The sequence below is a fragment of the Triturus cristatus genome, chromosome 4_1 (assembly GCF_964204655.1).
Source record: "Triturus cristatus chromosome 4_1, aTriCri1.1, whole genome shotgun sequence".
Taxonomy (NCBI): domain Eukaryota; kingdom Metazoa; phylum Chordata; class Amphibia; order Caudata; family Salamandridae; genus Triturus; species Triturus cristatus.
Window position 1 is genome coordinate 1344338745 of NC_140585.1, and position 18444 is coordinate 1344357188.

The 18444-nt window shown below is 41.5% G+C and overlaps 1 protein-coding gene across 5 annotated transcripts in view; it reads right to left on the reverse strand.

The window, feature by feature from the left end:
* Positions 1–18444, reverse strand: part of LOC146856651 (zinc finger protein 540-like) — a 330854-nt gene that overhangs the window by 174027 nt on the left and 138383 nt on the right. Inside the window, exon 3 of one of the 5 annotated variants that reach the window (XM_085654831.1) lies at positions 2040–2084. The exons of the other annotated variants lie outside the window; for them this stretch is intronic. The gene's annotated coding sequence lies outside the window, so the exon portion shown is untranslated. The remainder of the gene's footprint in view (positions 1–2039; positions 2085–18444) is intronic. 5 annotated transcript variants of the gene reach the window in all.

An 18444-nucleotide genomic window follows, 5' to 3' on the forward strand; every position in this document is an offset into this window, starting at 1 on the left:
CCCACCAAGCAAAAGCAAACAGCTATGTCATTAGGGGGGCACCCCGGGACATAGCAGGAACTGGCCCCACTCCTTTCTTGTTCACGGGCCACCCCTAGTAAGTGGTGGTCCCTGGTGTCTGTGGGTCCGTGGCCCCCATTAGCTGTTATTAAGCCCCGGAAAGGTGGTTGTGCCTGGGGCTTGTGAGGTCTACACGCTGTCTACACTGTTCCTTTAGCCCCGGGGAGGTTGTGATCTCTGGGGCTAATAAAGCCTCTGGAGGAAGGCCCAGTGCACTCACTCCTGTTTTATAAATAAAGCCATGGTGAGGTGGTGGTCCTCGCGGCTCAATGAGACTCAGGAGGAGGAGCCCCATGCACCACCCTCATTTTAAAAAAAAATGCCCTCGGTACCTGGTCCACCCGGAGGCTCTATTTGGAACAAGCGCAGAGCCCACACTACTTTTTAAAAGAAAAAGTTGCCAGGGAATCGCGCTGGTGGGGTCCCTCCATGATCAGAGCTAAGTGGTCAGGGTATTCCTACCCTGCCACCTTTTCTTAAAACTTTTTTTGTGGGACTCAGCTGAATAGTCCCACAAATATATAGTCAGTTTCCTCTATATATACATGCTTTCCTGTCCTGCATATTTTGGGGCAGTCTGATACTGGTACCATTTTAATTACTTTTCTCACAGTTGTTGTCTTTTACAATACATAGATGGCAATGATTGTCATGCTACATTTGATCGTGTGAATTATTTATCACTATCTGTGTAGTGGGTTCTAATAATATAGCTCTAATGTTGTATGAATGGTCTGTGTTTTGTACCGCTTTGTTCGCCATAAGTTGGCAGGGTATGCTCAGACGTGAGTCCCTTGCTCACTTTGCCACTGGATTCAAGCAAGCCTGGCTGAAGACGGCTGAAATGCCAGAAACCGGTCATAGGAAGCTTGTTTCCGGTCCAGGGAAGGCATGGCTTGGCAGTTCGGGCTGGACTGTTCCCATGAGGTACAGGGTCAGACTGATTTGCATATGGCCATGTCTGAACTGGGGTGGCAGAGTGGGCTAAAAAACGGTGATGGATCAAACCCAGATCTGTTGACTGGGTGTGAGTGTTTGATTGGCTCTGATGCTCCGTCCATCACCACCCCCTTTTGTACCGCTTTGATCTGTGTTTTTATCATTGACCTAGGGTCAGTTCTTGGTCATAAGTTCCACATTTTGGGCTAAGTGCCTCTTTTTTTTGCGGTTTACCTTCCTCTATGTGTTGGTTTAGATCAGTGGCCTTGTCTGCTATTTGTGGTGACGTTCTCTCTATTGGCTAAGTGCCCATCTATTCCTTTCATAGCTGTAAGCTGATGTTAGTCTCCTACTGTGTGAGAGGTATTCATGTTACCTTCCTAAAGGATACACATCATTAGAATATTGTATGTTGATTAGAGTTGTTTGTTTGCTATGTCTATTTGCTGGATGTTTGATGACTCAACTGATTGTAAGGACCTGTGTTATATTAGCTTTGAGTGCGCTGAATTTTAATCAAGTCAGTGCTATGTGCGGTTGATGTTTATATGTGTTTTTTGCAGTATTACCACATATAGGGCTGAGTATCTTGTGAATGGCTATTGTCTCCTATCTGGTGCTTTTATATCAGTAAATGTGTCTATTTTGTTTGTCACCATATTCTATATGTAGGTTGAGTCCTCCATTCCTTCTTATTGATGGTGTTTAACTAATGTTGATTTCCACTAAATGAATAAAATGTGATGATGATACTAATAAAATCCGCCAAAATGCATGTAGAAGATCTGACCAAATCCATACAGGAAACATAGGAAAAAATAGCACACGCACAAGAAAATGGAAGCAAGGTTGGACAAACATGAATCTGATATAGAAGCCAGAAAAGAAAGAAAATACTTGAGGGATGAACAGGATTATCTAAATGGCACAGTCGTCACATTCACAAGATGATTTGATGCTTTAAAAAAAAAAGAAATGCGACAGACTCTAAAATAAAGATAACAATGCCACCAGAGAAAATAAGTGAATCCAACACTGACCATAGTAAGGAAGAAGGACCCTCAGATGGTAAGACAAGGGCTACCCTGTTGAAAGAAATGCAATTAATGTATCTAGATCACCAAACCTCAAATGGAAAGGGCTAAGGATGCAATATAGGTGGAGGCCAAACAACAACATTAGAGCAATATTATTAGAACCGACAACACAGATCATGACAAATAATTCCCACAATCAAATGCAGCATGATCATCATTGCTACCTATGTATTGTAAAAGACAACTGTGTGAAAAGTAAATCTGTATATGTTTATGTTGAAACTACAAACCCCAGAATGCCATAATAGGCAGGACAGGAAAGTATGCATATGTAGATGATACTGACAAGGGACTCGCTAACCGTGAGCAAGACTCGTCAGAGTGGAAACGTGTTGGTGTTTGCTACGCTGAAATAAACCTGTGCTATTTACCGGAGATTGGTGAGCAGCGGCCTTTTTTCAGAAAGTGGTTGTGATATACATAAATATATCAATCAATCAGGGTTTTACATAGCGTGCTACTCACCCGTGAGGGTCTCAAGGAGCTGGGGGGGGGGGGGGCTGCTCCGGATCAGTTGCAGAGCCAGGTCTTGAGGTCCTTCATGAACGTGTACAGGGTCGGGGAGCGTCTGATGTTCACAGGGAGCTCGTTCCAGGTCTTGGCTGCGATGTGGGAGAAGGCTCCCGCCTGTTCTGTTTCTGCGGATGCGGGGGACCTCTGCCAGGGTGAGTTCGGCGGATCAGAGGTTCCTCTTGGGTGCGTGGAAGGATAGTGTCTCGTTGAGGTATTTGGGTCCGATGTTGTTGAGTGATTTGTAGGCGTGGGTGAGGAGTTTGAAGGTGACCCTCTTCTCGACGGGGAGCCAGTGGAGGTCTCGTAGGTGTTGGGTCATGTGTTTGTGACGTGGTGCCCTGAGGATGAGTCTGGCTGCGGCGTTCTGGATGGTTTGGAGTTTGTGTAGAAGGGTTCTGTTGATACCGGCGTATAGGGCGTTGACGTAGTACAGTCTGCCGGTTATGAGTGCGTGGGTGCGACGGTTCTTCTGCAGTCAGGGGGATCCATTTGAAAATCTTGCGGAGGATGCGTAGGCAGTTGAAACTGGTGGAGGCGACGGCGTTGATCTGCCAGTTCATGGAAAGGGAGGTGTCGAGGATGATGCAGAGGTTTCGTGCTTGGTCTGTGGGGGTGGGCGGGCTCCTGTGGGCGGCGGGCCACCAGGTGTTTTCCCAGGCGGAGGTGCAGGGTCCGAGGATGAGGACCTCGTTCATCTCAGAGTTGAGCTTCAACAGACTGCCACATTCTTCATTCCTTCCTGGAAGCAGAGTCTGGTGTCTTCGGGCTTCTTCGTGAGTGAGAGGATGAGCTGGGTGTCGTCGGCGTAGGATACAATGCTGAGCCCAGGCTGTCTGACCATGGCGGCGAGGGGGGCCATGTAGATGTTGAAGAGCGTCGGGCTGAGCGATGATCCTTGGGGCACTCCGCAGTTGATATTGGTGGGTTCGGAGAGGAAGGGAGGGAGTCTGATCCTCTGGGTCCGGCAGGAGAGGATGAATTGTATCCAGTCAAGAGTGGTTCCTTGTATCCCCGCGTCGTGAAGTCTGGCTGCAAGTGTGGGATATGAAATGGTGTCAAAGGCTGAAGAGAGGTCCAGAAGGATGAGGGCCGTGTTGTGTCCCTGGTCGAGTAGCATGCGGATGTCGTCAGTGGCGGTGAGGAGGGCGGTCTCGGTGCTGTGGTTGCAGCGGAATCCAGACTGGGAGGTGTCCAGGATGGAGTTCTCTTTGATGAAGGCGGTCAGTTGGGTGTTTACGAGTCTCACGGTGACTTTGGCAGCGAAGGGTAGGAGAGAGATGGGCCGGTAGGTTTTTTGTCCGTTGGATCGGCCGTTGGTTTCTTGAGGAGGGGTATAATCTCCACCTGCTTCCAGTCGTCTGTATATGTACATACATACACATATATACATACATACTTATATATATATATATATCAAGGTTTAAAGTTACGTCTTTTTAAAGCGGACGATCCCACCGTTTGAATGCCTGCATATGATTAAGACTCATTAGAGTTGACACGTGTTATGCTTTTTCTGCCTCAAATAAATGACTGCAACAAGCATGGTTGGTGTGGCCTGTTTCACGCTGCGGAGAGACGCGTGTGTTTTGTGATATATATATATATATATATATATATATATCCAACACACCTCCTCCCAAGGAAAGAGCAGAGGCCACACGGGGGACGAGTTGGTAACACCTTTAATCGAGTTGAGGCGGCATAATGCATTTCGGCCACAGTCGGCCTTCTTCAGTTGCCTTAGTGTTCAGGAGGCATTTGAAACGGATCACTGACGAAATATCGAGAAGGAGAATATCGAATTGCCAAAATATCGAAGGAAAAATATAGAATGCCAAAATATCGAAGCCCTATCTCCAAACAGGTAAGTACAAAAATATAGAATTCAAAATATCGTTGTAAAAAATATAGTTAGTCACAATATCGAATTATTTTAAATGTCTTAAAATTAATGTAAAATTATTGAAATAAAACATATAATTAACTGAAACATACTTAAAAATACTTAAATAACTTTAAAATTAATAAATAATTATTGTAAGTAAAAAATAATAATAATACATATATATTAACGTAATATTAATTTAAAAAATGCAATAATTTTTGCGTAGGATAGCGGGCGGGTAAAATTTACTATTACCACTCCAGTAAGTGCAATAATAGGGAAAGCATTGGATAGCGTAGGGGTAAAAATTAATATTCACGCTCCAGAGTGCAACAGTAGGGAAAGCGTTGGATAGCGGGAGGGTAAAATCTACTATTCCCACTCCAGTGAGTTCAACAGTAGGGAAAGCATTGGATAGCGTAGGGGTAAAAATTACTATTCCCACTCCAAAGAGTGCAACAGTAGGGAAAACGTTGGATAGAGTAGGGCTAAAAATTACTATTCCCACTCCAGAGAGTGCAACAGTAGGGAAAGCGTTGGATAGCGTAGGGGTAAAAATTACTATTCCCACTTCAGAGTGTGCAACAGTAGGGAAAGCGTTGGATAGCGGGAGGGCAAAATTTACTATTCCCACTCCAGTGAGTGCAACAGTAGGGAAAACGTCAGATGGGGTAGGGGTAAAAATTACTATTCCCACTCCAAAGAGTGCAACAGTAGGGAAAGCGTTGGATAGCGTAGGGGTAAAAATTACTATTCCCACTCCAGAGAGTGCAACAGTAGGGAAAGCGTTGGATAGCGTAGGGGTATAAATTACTATTCCCACTCCAAAGAGTGCAACAGTAGGGAAAGCGTTGGATAGCGTAGGGGTAAAAATTACTATTCCCACTCCAGTGAGTGCAACAGTAGGGAAAGCGTTGGCTAGTGGGAGGGTAAAAATTACTATTCCCACTCCAAAAAGTGCAACAGTAGGGAAAGCGTTGGATAGCGTAGGGGTAAAAATTACCATTCCCACTCCAAAGAGTGCAACAGTAGGGAAAGCGTTGGATAGCGTAGGGGTGAAAATTACTATTCCCACTCCAGAGAGTGCAACAGTAGGGAAAGCGTTGGATAGCGTAGGGGTATAAATTACTATTCCCACTCCAAAGAGTGCAACAGTAGGTAAAGCGTTGGATAGCGTAGGGGTAAAAATTACTATTCCCACTCCAGTGAGTGCAACAGTAGGGAAAGCATTGGCTAGTGGGAGGGTAAAAATTACTATTCCCACTCCAAAAAGTGCAACAGTAGGGAAAGCGTTGGATAGCGTAGGGGTAAAAATTACCATTCCCACTCCAAAGAGTGCAACAGTAGGGAAAGCGTTGGATAGCGTAGGGGTAAAAATTACTATTCCCACTCCAGAGAGTGCAACAGTAGGGAAAGCGTTGGATAGCAGGAGGGTGAAATTTACTATTCCCACTCCAGTGAGTGCAACTGTAGGGTAAGCGTTGGATACCGTATGGGTAAAAATTATTATTCCCACTCCAGTGAGTGCAATAGTAGGGAATGCGTTGGATAGCGTAGGGGTAAAAATTACTATTCCCACTCCAGTAAGTGCAATAGTAGAGAAAATAATAATTTAATATTTTATTAAAAATAAATAAATTATTAATACCCCATAAAAATATTAAAATTAATTACCAATCACAAAATATTTAATAATCAAGTTATTATAAATACCAATATTTTTTTATTAATAACCTATTAATAATTAATTAACAACCAATTAATTTTCAATACCAAAAATTAATAAATAAAATTAATACCAATTAATAATTAATTAAGAATAAATTATTTAGCAATATACAAAAATTATTTCAATAATTAATTATTTACAATTAAATTAATTCCCACCATATTCCCCTATAAACCCACAACCCGCTACAAATAATAAATTAATACAATTAACATAATTATCAATTAAACAATACAAATTAATTACCAATTAATACAAATTATTTACCAATTAATAATTAATCAACCAATTAATTTTCAATACCAATTAATAATGACCTAATAACAATTAAATTACTTCCCACCCTATTCCCCTATAAACCCACAACCCGCTACAGAAGTAAAACGCAAAATTTAAATAACAAAATTCATTACTTTAAAAATATTCAAACATACATTCCAAAATTTATACATACTTTTAACACATATACTAACACTTAAAACACTATAAAAAAAATCGATATTTTTAACAACTATATTATGACTGTCGATATTACTTACTTCTATATTATTTAAAATCGATATTTTATTTCTTACCTGATTTTCGATATTCTTCACCACTATATTTTGGCAATTCGATATTCTGTCCATTCTATATTAAAAACTCGATATTCTGTCCTGTCGATATTTTTAATTCGATATTATGTCTGTTTACCATTTGAAACACCTACATTTAAAAGTCCAGCCACTTCCCCATTGGTAGGGACCCGCTCCGTCCCCTTTCCCTAGTGCTTGCTCACCAACCCGCAATACATGGAAACTGCAGGTTCCGGGATGCACCTGTGATCCAGGTAGGTGCTGCAGGGGGGGATGTAAAGTCCCAGTGGAATGGCGGGGTGCAGGGCGAACAATGGTGTGACAAATTGCCAAATTCCTGCTTAAATTAATCTCACAGTGTCTCCTCGGGTCTCCAAACACCGCTTCAGCCCCACATTCCAGGTAGCAATGTAGGCAGAGGCAGGAGTGTTAATACATCCCGCCATACGTATCACCGCCATCTAATGCTCCTGGACGTAGAGGCGGGCCAAGGACTTTCCGATACCTCGGAGCACATTCCAAACCTGCCGAAGCAGCCGCCAGCAATGTCTGTGGCCAACTTGTGGAGCGGGGGCCTCCAAATCACGCGACTGGCAGACGTGAACATATCCAACACACCTCCTCCTAAGGAAAGAGTGGAGGTCACACGGGGACGAGTTGGAAACACCTTTAATCGAGTTGAGGCGGCATAATGCATTTCAGCCACAGTCGGCCTTCTTCAGATGCCTTAGTGTTCAGGAGGCCTTTGAAACACCTAATTTTAAAAGTCCAGCCACCTCCCCATTGGTAGGGACCCGCTCTGTCCCCTTTCCCTAGTGTTTGCCCACCAACCTGCAATACATGGAACCTGCAGGTTCCAGGATGCACATGTGATCCAGGTAGGTGCTGCGGGGGGGGGGGGGGGGAATATATATATATATATATATATTTATATATGTATATATATATATATATATATATATATATTCACTGAAAAAACCATAGGTTTCACACATGTTATAGTTAGCTGGACATTTTACTGATAAAAAACCAATGAAATTCCCCCGTTATAGTTACTGTAGGCAACTATAACTCACGCGACCGCAATCCTCTGCTGATGCTAATACTGTATTTAGACACTTATTTGCCCATGTCTTCTTCCATTAAATTTTAGCTATACATATATTACAAATATTTTTTTTTCATAAAGACACATATGTCATCAGCAGAGGATTACGGTCGCGTGAGTTATAGTTGCCTACAGTAACTATAACGGGGGAATTTCATTGGTTTTTTATCAGTAAAATGTCCAGCTAACTATAACATGTGTGAAACCTATGGTTTTTTCAGTGAATTTGTACGGTTTTTTAAATGCTAAGTTACTTTACGCCATTTGTGGCGTGCGCGCCCACTTAACGCAGTTCGTTCCATGCGCGCACGGTGCGCTTCGCGCACCGTGCGCGCACAGTGAGCACGCGGTGCGCTTCGCGCACCGCGTGCCCACATTACGCTAGATGGGCCATGAACGCACGATGCGCTTCGCGCACCGTGCGCACATGGAGGACATATGATGAGCAAACTCTTAAATCTGCTTTTCATTTATTTTTTTTTATTTTTTTTACCGTACGCTTACCGTAAGCTTACGGTACGCGTACCCCGTGATTTTTTTTAAAATCAATAAATGTTTTTTTTGTACTTTTCTGTCCTTCTTTGACCCCCTTACAAATGTTAGGGGGTCTGTAACTCTCCTCATTGCCCCCTTTCCTTGTTTTCTCTGTTTTTTTTCTGAGTGAAACACACAAAATGGCGGCCGCCGCTTCCTGGTTTCGGCCGATTCGAATGTTTACTAAGATCTATGGGCCAATCAGAATCTCCTTCGCGCACGCCATGTTTCTTCCGTACGCTTACCGTAAGCTTACCGTACGCGTACCCCGTGATTTTTTTTAAAAATCAATAAATGTTTGTTTTGTACTTTACAGTCCTTCTTTGACCCCCTCACAAATGTAAGGGGGTCTGTAACTCTCCTCATTGCCCCCTTTTCTTGTTTTCACTCTTTTTTTTTCAGAGTGAAACACAGAAAATGGCGGCCGCCGCTTCCTGGTTTCGGCCGATTCGAATGTTTACTAAGATCTAAGAGCCAATCAGAATCGCGCTCGCGCACGTCACCGTACGCTTACCGTAAGCGTACGGTAAGCGTACCGTAAGCGGGCTCAGATATATATATTGATTTAAAGGCTATTTTCTCAGAATCTACTGAACAGATTTACACCAAACCTACAAAAGGCACTTCCTTGACCTAGGGACTACCTCTCTGCCAAATTTTGAGTAATTCTGTTCAGCCGTTCGGGCTGTAGCTCGTTCTAAAGGTCCTATGGAAAAATGCATGGGAAAAACGCGTTTTGGGACCCCCCTTTTATCTCAGCCCCCGCTTGACGGATCCCCCCGAGACTTTCAGGGTAGGAGCGGAGCGTAGCGCCCCACCTATTTTGAGAAATTCGCGAGGATTCGTCGACCGGCGCCAAAGTTATTCAAAATAGAATGTTGAGGTTTTCCTATGGAAACGTGGTCCTAACTATAACTACCTACTGGCGACCGCCAGTAGGTAATATATATATATATATATATATATATATATATATATATATATATATATATATATACTTTCTTTGTAGATAAACACACTTAATTCAATAGGAGGAAGCCAAGCTGCTTCAAAAGTTGGAATGTGACATCATTTAGCCATATGAACACCAATAAAGGCGAGGATGCTGAAACGCATCTGTTTGGGCTAATAAGTTACATTCTGAACCAGCTGAGTCCTCCGCCTTTGATGGACAGTTTAAATATGCACTGCCACACGTGCAACGGAGGCCCCCGCTTGGTTAAGTTCAACAGCAGTCAGCAGCAAGTTGGTGAAGTGGATATTGCAGACTGTCAGAACTGCTGATACCCGAGCATGTCACCCCTGCGAACTGGATTAGGACATGACTAAATGTACAGACTCTGGCATCACTAAGACGAGCGTCTGCGGGTAGGTGACAAATGAAAGGGAATATACGGAAGAACGAGGGTTATAAAATGATGTCAATGGTGTGAGAACCGACTGCCATCAGGAGTGTTGAAGAACCTATATGCCCCAAATCATTGTGGAGAAACATCTACTAAATGGACTGATAATATATGGAGAAATGTGACATTTAAAATCTACGTTACAATCACATGTAAAGATGGCGGAGGAGTATATGAAATAATTACGGGGAACTAATTGTCCTTTCTTTGTAGATAAAACATGCCTCATCTAATAGGAAGAAGCCAAGTCACTTTAAAAGTTGGAATATGACACCATTAAGCCATATAAACATTGATAAAGGCGAGAATGACGAAACGTGTCTGTTTGGGCTAATAAATTACATTTTCAACCCACTGAGTGCTCAGCTTTTGAGGGACTATATATAATTATTTCTTGGATGACTGTGGTTACCAATAACACCACACATTGTAAACCAGCACTCTGGAAACAGCAGAATTTATTTACTGATTGTTTATTTCTCATTCAATGTCATGCATACGCTGCCTAAACAAGAACAGGCGACACTTTGGTTTCACAACCTTTGTCTGACCAACAGTGCAATAGTGAAAGTCCTATAGAAATAGAAAAAAGGAAAATTCATTACGAGTAAACGTGGTGAAAAAGCTATTACTTTGGGAAATATAGGATAAGTAAATTGTTTTTCATTGTATATTCACAACAAATCCATTGTCTAGTAATTTATCACATCAGTTACAGAATTAAGCAGAGCACGTATTCCAATTCCATTACAAGTTCATATATTTAGTCCACCTGTGCCTGAGACAAATAATTCTCTTGTTTCAGTTGCATTTATAATCTATTCAGTTGCAGCATTAGTTAGGAGCAGATAATTATATTATATCCAGTCATTCATTGCTGAATGCACAAAATCCCTTGATCTGTGTTTGCCTAAAATGTAGCACTAACCCTTGTTCATCAAAAAGCTTGCCCACTAATCTAACAATGGTATGATTGTTTTCAGTAACTTGAATTTTACGTTATGTCAAAGTGGACTTTCTCTTCCCCTCATTGCTTACACTATGTAAAACATGTTCCCAATCCCAAAGTTTATGGTTTATTTCAAATGACAGGTGTATTCTATTGTAAAAGTCCATCATGGTAACATAATTAAATAACAGCAGCTCCACATGATATACTTTCCATGTACAGATTTTATTGGAAAAATATACAGAACATGTGGCAACATTGCCCAGATTAATAAATGACCTTTGTATTTAGGAGTAACTTTGTGTGCAGGTGACAGTTGACTACTGGTGTGCAATATGTTCCAGACACGTTTTTTGGTTCTGCAGAAAACGTTTCCAACAGGGCAAAGATTCTTCATAGAAGATACTAAGTACTGTAAGCAGGCTTGAGTATTTTGACAGAATTGTCTTAGCATAACAATTTCTACGTAAGACAGAAGACTGTGTGCTTCGGGTACTAACATGTGATTGATTAGCTTCAGGAAGTGGGCTATCTGTAAGGTTTTCACCACAGTATGAAGACTGCAGGTAGTATGACCTTTAGCACCTTCCGACATTATGTATTTTAATAAATAGTGTCTCTTTGGACAAGTTTTAAATAGAATGAACACTGTTCTTCGCAGATACTAGCTCAAGAGAACGAACACTGTTCTTCGCAGATACTAGCTCTCAGTGTGCAGACAGTGTGGTATAGACTAAATTCTGTCAATAGAGTAAACCCTGTTTACAGTACCCACTTTTCAACTCATATCCATTTAATTTATCACTGTAGATTTAGTGACTGTGAAGGGTTTGATACAGGTAAAGGCTGTCCATAGTAGGGCATTAGTTATGTAATAGAAGTTGAGTATATGGGGGAACTTGGGCCTGTATGTACTAAAGCATTTTTCCATAGACACAGTAGGAGTAAAAACCTTTGATGCATCTGGCCCTGGACTTTGTCTGAACAGTTGTATACTGATTAAACACCTTGTGCAGTAGGGGTTACCGTCTATCTGTGGTTCATCGTTGATGTGAACTCAGCTACCTATGAAATCTATGGTATAGTGCTAATAATGTTGCACATAACACCAGCTGGCTTCACCTAAAGGAGGTGTACGTGTCATGGAATTAATTATGCTTCATATTATTCTGAGATATTTTGTACTTACAGACCTTTAATACGATACTCGTTTATGAGCAATGTTTATAAAAGTAGGTTAGATGATGTCATCACTGATGTCATAAATTACATCATAAAACATGTCATGAGTGATGAAATATATGAAGTCATAAGGAGTGCATGGTTCTGCAAACTATAACTGGTGAAAGTTATCTATTCAACTAACTATAACATCACTTTAACGTTTGGCTTTTCAGTGAATGTCTATTTTAAAAAAAAATTAAAGTAAAATATAATAATTCCTAACTATAATGTCACTTTAACCTTTGTTTGTTTCCAGTGAATTCTTTTTTAAATGTAAAGTAATAATTTATTATCATATGTACAGCTAACCCCCGCGTGAATGGCCTTTAGTCGGAAATTATGTGGCATTGGTTGCAAGGCCTGGCTTGCAGCCAGTCCCTGCGTCCCTCCCCACCGCAGGCAGCCAACCCAACGCTACAATTGGCCTTTAGACATGCACTTCAGGGGGTTGGCCACAGGACCTGGTCTGTGGTCAAGTCATGTGTTCAATCATCCCCAGAGCAAGCCAACCCCACGTGGCCTTGCCTCTGATGGTGAGTGGCACGGAGTTGGCCGTAGGAATTCAGGCCATATGTCCAACCTGCTGTAGACAGCCGACCATACACTTCAGAGGGTTGGCCACAGGTCTTGGGGTAGCCAGGGTCTGTGCCTAACCATACCTAGAGGCAGTCAACCCCACCCCGTGCATGGCCTTTGCAGCCAGCCCCTGCGTCCAACTCCAGGTAGGCACCCAACCACATGCTGCACACGGCCTTTGGCAGTGCGGGTGTTGGCCACAGGGACTGTGCCCAACCCCACTGCAGGCATGCAACCCCAGGCAGGCTGCCAAGGCTTAGCATGGCCTTTGGCATGCGTGGCATAGGGTTGGTATTTGGGCCACAGAGACCCCATTACCGGGGCAATTTATTTAAGGGGAGGTGGGCATATGGCCCCCCTTCCTGAGCCATTTTAGGCCGCAGCGACCCCATATCCGGGATCACATTTTTTTTTTATAGGAGCAGTGGGCCACTCTGACCCCTCCCGAGCATTATTAGATCCCGGGACCCCCATCCACCAGTGCAAGTTTCCATAAAAAAGGGAGGGGGCCATTCGACACTCTCCTTGAGCCTTATTAAGCCACAAGGACCCCATACCTGGGCAACATTGAATTTAAAAAAGGAGAGGGGCCACAGTGGCACCCCTCCCCAAGCCTCATTAGGATGCAATTGTCTGGGGCCAAGTGAAACAAAAACGGGGAAGAGGGCCACCCGGTCCCCCTCTTGGAGCCTTCTCGGGCACTGGTGACCCCAAACACTGAGGCCTCTCTTTATTATATAGGAGTGCCGCGATGACCACCTGTCGTACCCACCAAGCAATACATTGGGGGCAGGTCCCAGGGCCCATACCGTCTCCCAGCATAGTGTGGGAGCCAGCATTGCTCTCACCCAGAAGGAGCAGCTATCTATGCTTGCTCCTTCTCTGGGAGGGAGCAATATGTTTAATATTTCCCTGTTCGCAGAAGTGACGGCAGGGAAACAGAACAGAAGTCTGCTCCCAGTTGGTGGGAGCATGTTTAAATCTCCCGCCGGCTGGGAGCAGACTTGCCTCCTCTGCAATCACTACTGCAGGCAGGGAAGGCATGTTTTATCATGTTTGGCAGAGCCAACGCATATTTACCTGTCCGAGGTTGTGATGTCATAAATTATGTAATAGAACACGTCATGAGTGATGTAATATGTGTGGTCATAAACAGTGTAAGGGTTCAAGCTGGAGAATTTCTGTGTTTTTAGTTCAAAATGTTAACGTTGAAACTGACATATTCTGGATAGATTTATATATATATTATATATAGAACACACACGAGCCATAAGAAATCGGGATGTAACGTATCCCGTTGCAAGACATTTTCAAGCGCATCATAATTTTAATAGTGACTTATTGACCTTCTTTGCACTGGATCATGTGCCTGTGAATCTAAGAGGAAGGGATAGAGTAACTAAGTTAAGAAGGCTGGAGTCGAGGTACATTATAGCTCTTGGTACAAAGACCCCCGGTGGGCTTAATAGTAATGAAGAACTTACAGTGCATCAAGGGTAGAGGGCTCTCTCCCCTATAGAAGCAGTTACCCCTGGGACTTGTTACTCTATCATATTTATAGATATGGATATATCTTATAAATGAATTCGGATTTGTATGCTATAATTTGATGTTGAAATATAACTGATGAGGATTTGAGAAATATGATGAATTTAACTCCTTTGTATATAATAATAATAATTGTTTCCTGTTTCTTTTGACACCAAAGGATATATTCTAATTAAATTGATATTTTTCACTTTTGCGGGGTTTAGAGAAGGACCGTATATGATAATTGGTCAATAGCGCTTGAGCCCATTTAGGGCTGAATTGGTTTGATAACAGATGTGTTCAGATAGTTCCGTGCATGAGTATTAAAGCATGCGGGACCACTGGCCCATTTAGGGCGTGATGTGGTGACTGTTTGCATCTATTTAGATGAATTACTATTACAACAAATTGTTTAAGTGCAAACAGTCGTTGGACTATGCCGATCTCGGGTAATTTACCTGTGGCATTTTTCTGTAAATCGCCAATGTTATGATTTATAGGACATTTAAATATGGCGCTAGGAGTAATATGAATGAATTGGTCCTATGTCTATGTTGATAACAGGAAATGTGGTCACATGTAAACATAAAATATGGCCGTTTCTGGCGCGCCCTCATACCATCGAGGAAGCCGTTTGCCGAAACGCGTCTGGTGCGTTGTGAGTCAGAATAAATCTATTGACTCTCCCCCGCAAGTGCTGTATCTTTTCTGAAGTGGAGAGGAGGCGTGCAGAGATAATATTGGTGGGAGCACCCCCTGCCGTACAGCACCCGTTCGTGAGTGCGAGAATTTGGTGCAAGTGAAGCGAATATATATCTATCTATCTCTCTCTTTCTCTCTGCTGGCACTTGAGATTCCTCCCCGCCGGACACAGACGGCCTTTTAAAGTGGCATAGTGCATTGTGATTCGTGCAAAAAATGTAGACAGGTATCGACATAGAAGAAATACTTTCTGAAATAATTTACATTCTGTAAATACCAGTTTGTCGCATTAATGCATTTGTTGCACTGGGCTTGATAAAAGGTTAAACATCATCAACAATTGCATAATTAAATAAATACATATAAAATCTATAAATAGTTAAATAACCATTAATTGCATAAAATCTGTTGATCTAAAATAGTTTTGTAAAACCTTATTAATTATCATCCCTTGGGGATAGCCATTTATTTTATAATGCTGTCCTCCAATCATGCTCATAATTTGCTGTGTAAAATACATTAACATTAAATATGTGCATATATGCAATGCGCAAACTGACAATGTCCCTTGGTATTTACTGTTTCCTATGACCAGTTCTTTTGTTGGTCCATATTCTTGGTCCAAAGTGCAAAATGTGCAAAAAAGTGTAAGTGCCTTAGTGCTTAAATATTGAAAAATATTTTCCTGTTGTACAATTACATTATTCATTGTACCTGTTAATATTGTATCTGTTAAAATAAAATATTCGTATCTAGATGGTGATTATCAATAAGCCATCAGATCTGCCAGAATCACTGTTTAAATACCATACGATCCCTATTCTATAATCTCACTTTATATATATGGGTAAATGTGTACAAATTCAAAATAAATCTTCTTTCTTTTATCCTGTATATTCATGATTTCTTTGAAATTTCTTGTTGCAGCTATCTCGTGTTGGACAGGTCACATATGGATAAATATTAAATATAAATAACATAAAACATCTGATAGAAACCCTTCTGACTTATGTATACCAGTGCAGATTGTTATATTTGGGTTACTAAAGACAGGTGTCCAAATCTTCTGCTGTGTTCAGACCCCCTGGGTACTTGGAATCCATTTCAAGGATATACCTAGTTTCAAGTCTGCGTAGCTTAGCCTCCCTATTTCCTCCTCTTCTGCTGGGAGGAACAGAGTCTATAAGGAAATATTTTAATTCTTGAGTCCTTGAATTATAGTATTCCTTGAAATGTCTTGCCACTGGGTATGTATTGCCCTGGTTTGTAATAGCTCTAATTTGCTGAAGTACACATTTATGTGCTTCAAGTTTGTACTTCCAATGTATTGTAGCCCACAAGGACACACCAATACATAGATCATATACACGGTTTTACATGTCAGGAGTTTGCTGATTTTATTTTCCACGGGACTAAAGGGGATTGAATATGTAGTTTTGTTTATCCCTTGTTGACATGCTTTGCATGTCTTACATCTGAAAAACCCCTTGTGAGACTTGAGCCAACTGCAACTTTCAATCAATTCAGGGCTTGTTTTTACTAGTTTAGTCCTCATAGAGGGCGTCCTCCTGTGGGTAATAGTAACCTTTTGTGATAACGTGTGTCCTATCACTGGATCCCCCAATACTAACGGACAGTTCTGTGTAATAATACTTCGTAATTCCTTATGTTGCCTACTGTATTCCATGATTATCCTGAAATCATCTGTTTTAGATTTGACTCAAGTGGCCTGTGATACATGTTGTTCTTGCTGACTTACTTGTTTCTCTGGTTTGTTCTTGATCAGCTCTAATCTATCAGGAATCATGGATTTGACTATAGCCCCATTGGTAGCTTTGAGTGAATATCCCCTTTCTAGGAACCTGGCGTTACTTTCTTCTTTGGCCCCTATGAGAGATTCTAGGTTACTGTTCACCCTCCTCAGTCTCAGCATTTCCCCATGGGGGATGCTGTTTATTAAATGTCTTGGGTGGGCACTGCTGGCATGTAAAGTAGAATTGCCCACTGTTTCTTTACGATACAGTTTAGTATCAATAATGTTGTTATGACGGTCACCTGGATGTCTAGAAAATTGACTGTGGTTTCACTTATTGTGGCAGTAAAGTGTAAGTTTAATGTTTTCACATTGAGTTAATAAACTCCTACACTTCCTGATGTGTGCCTTTCCAGATGATAAACAAATCGTCTATGAAACGGAACCATAATATGATGTTATTTTGTATGCAATCACTGTATTCGGTTGCGAGTACCAGCTCCTTCCACCAACCCATGTGCAAACACGCATAGCTGGGGGAGAAGCTGGCACCCATGGCTACTCCTCATATTTGTTGAAAGTGTATATTGTTAAACATGAAAACATTATTTTCTAGACAATATTCAACCATTTCTACCAACATCTGATGGTGCTGTGAGAATGGATCCGATCTTTTGGATAAATAATGTTTCAATGCCGTAATGCAGTCAACGTGCCTAATGCTGGTATACAGTGATGTGACATCAAGCGCTATTAACAAATAATCACTTTGCCAATTGCAGTCTCTCAATTTGTTTAGAAAATCACTGGTATCTCGTACATAGGAAGGTAAAGATTGGACATTTCCTTGCAAATAATAGTCTACATATTGTGACGTGTGTTCTAAAAGTCCATCACGTGCGGATATGATTGGTCTCCCCAGTGGTTTGCACGCTTCCTTATGAATCTTGGGGATAAAGTAGATCAATGGAGTGGTAGGATGTTCATTTTTCAAGAATTTGTATTCGTCCATAGCTATTAATCCTTTAGCTCTCCAAGATGATAGTTTGGTATAATATGCTTTGTATATTGCTTTGAGATAAGATCCATTTCTTTTGATGTAACATGTTTGGTCATTCAGTTGCAATAAAGCCTCTTTGGTATAATCCTCTTTAGCCCAGATCACAATATTTCCTCCCTTGTCGGAGTTTCTGATGACTATTGAAGCTTCATTCTCAAGTCTTTTCATCAGGGTATGATATTCCATATTTCGTCTGTTATATTTTCTTCTGGTATTCAATACCGCATGATTCAACTGTTTGATCTGTGCTACGACATGCTCGTTGAAGATATCAATCGAGTCTCGCAAGTTGGTTGGATTAAATGTAGACTTAACTCTGAATGGGGATGGTACCATTGGCTCTCTGGATGATGTTGCTTTTGGGACCACATCTACATTTTTGTCTAGTGTGAACTCCTGTGTACGTGATGTATGTCCCTCAGTCCATAATTCCTGTAAATCCATCAATAGGGCCATAGCATCCACAGATATATTCGTAGAGCTGAGTTGAACTGCTCTTTCCCTTAATAATGATGGTTCTTTCAATGATTCCTTGTTGAGTAACTTATGATGTTTCTTAGGTTTTAGCTTCCTTATACAGCGATATACATCCATCCTCGTTTTGGAATAATTAAAATTGCTTTCTGGGAAATATGAAAGTCCCAAACTGAGTATCTGTTCCTTCGCCTTAATTAAATTTATCTTTGCAAGGTTAATGATAGTTTTGTTGGATTTCATGTTAACATTTACCTTGGCTTCTATCTTCCTGTCAAATGCCTCCTGGGGTTTGTGGTGTTTCCTGCTTCCTTACGCCTCTGCCTACGT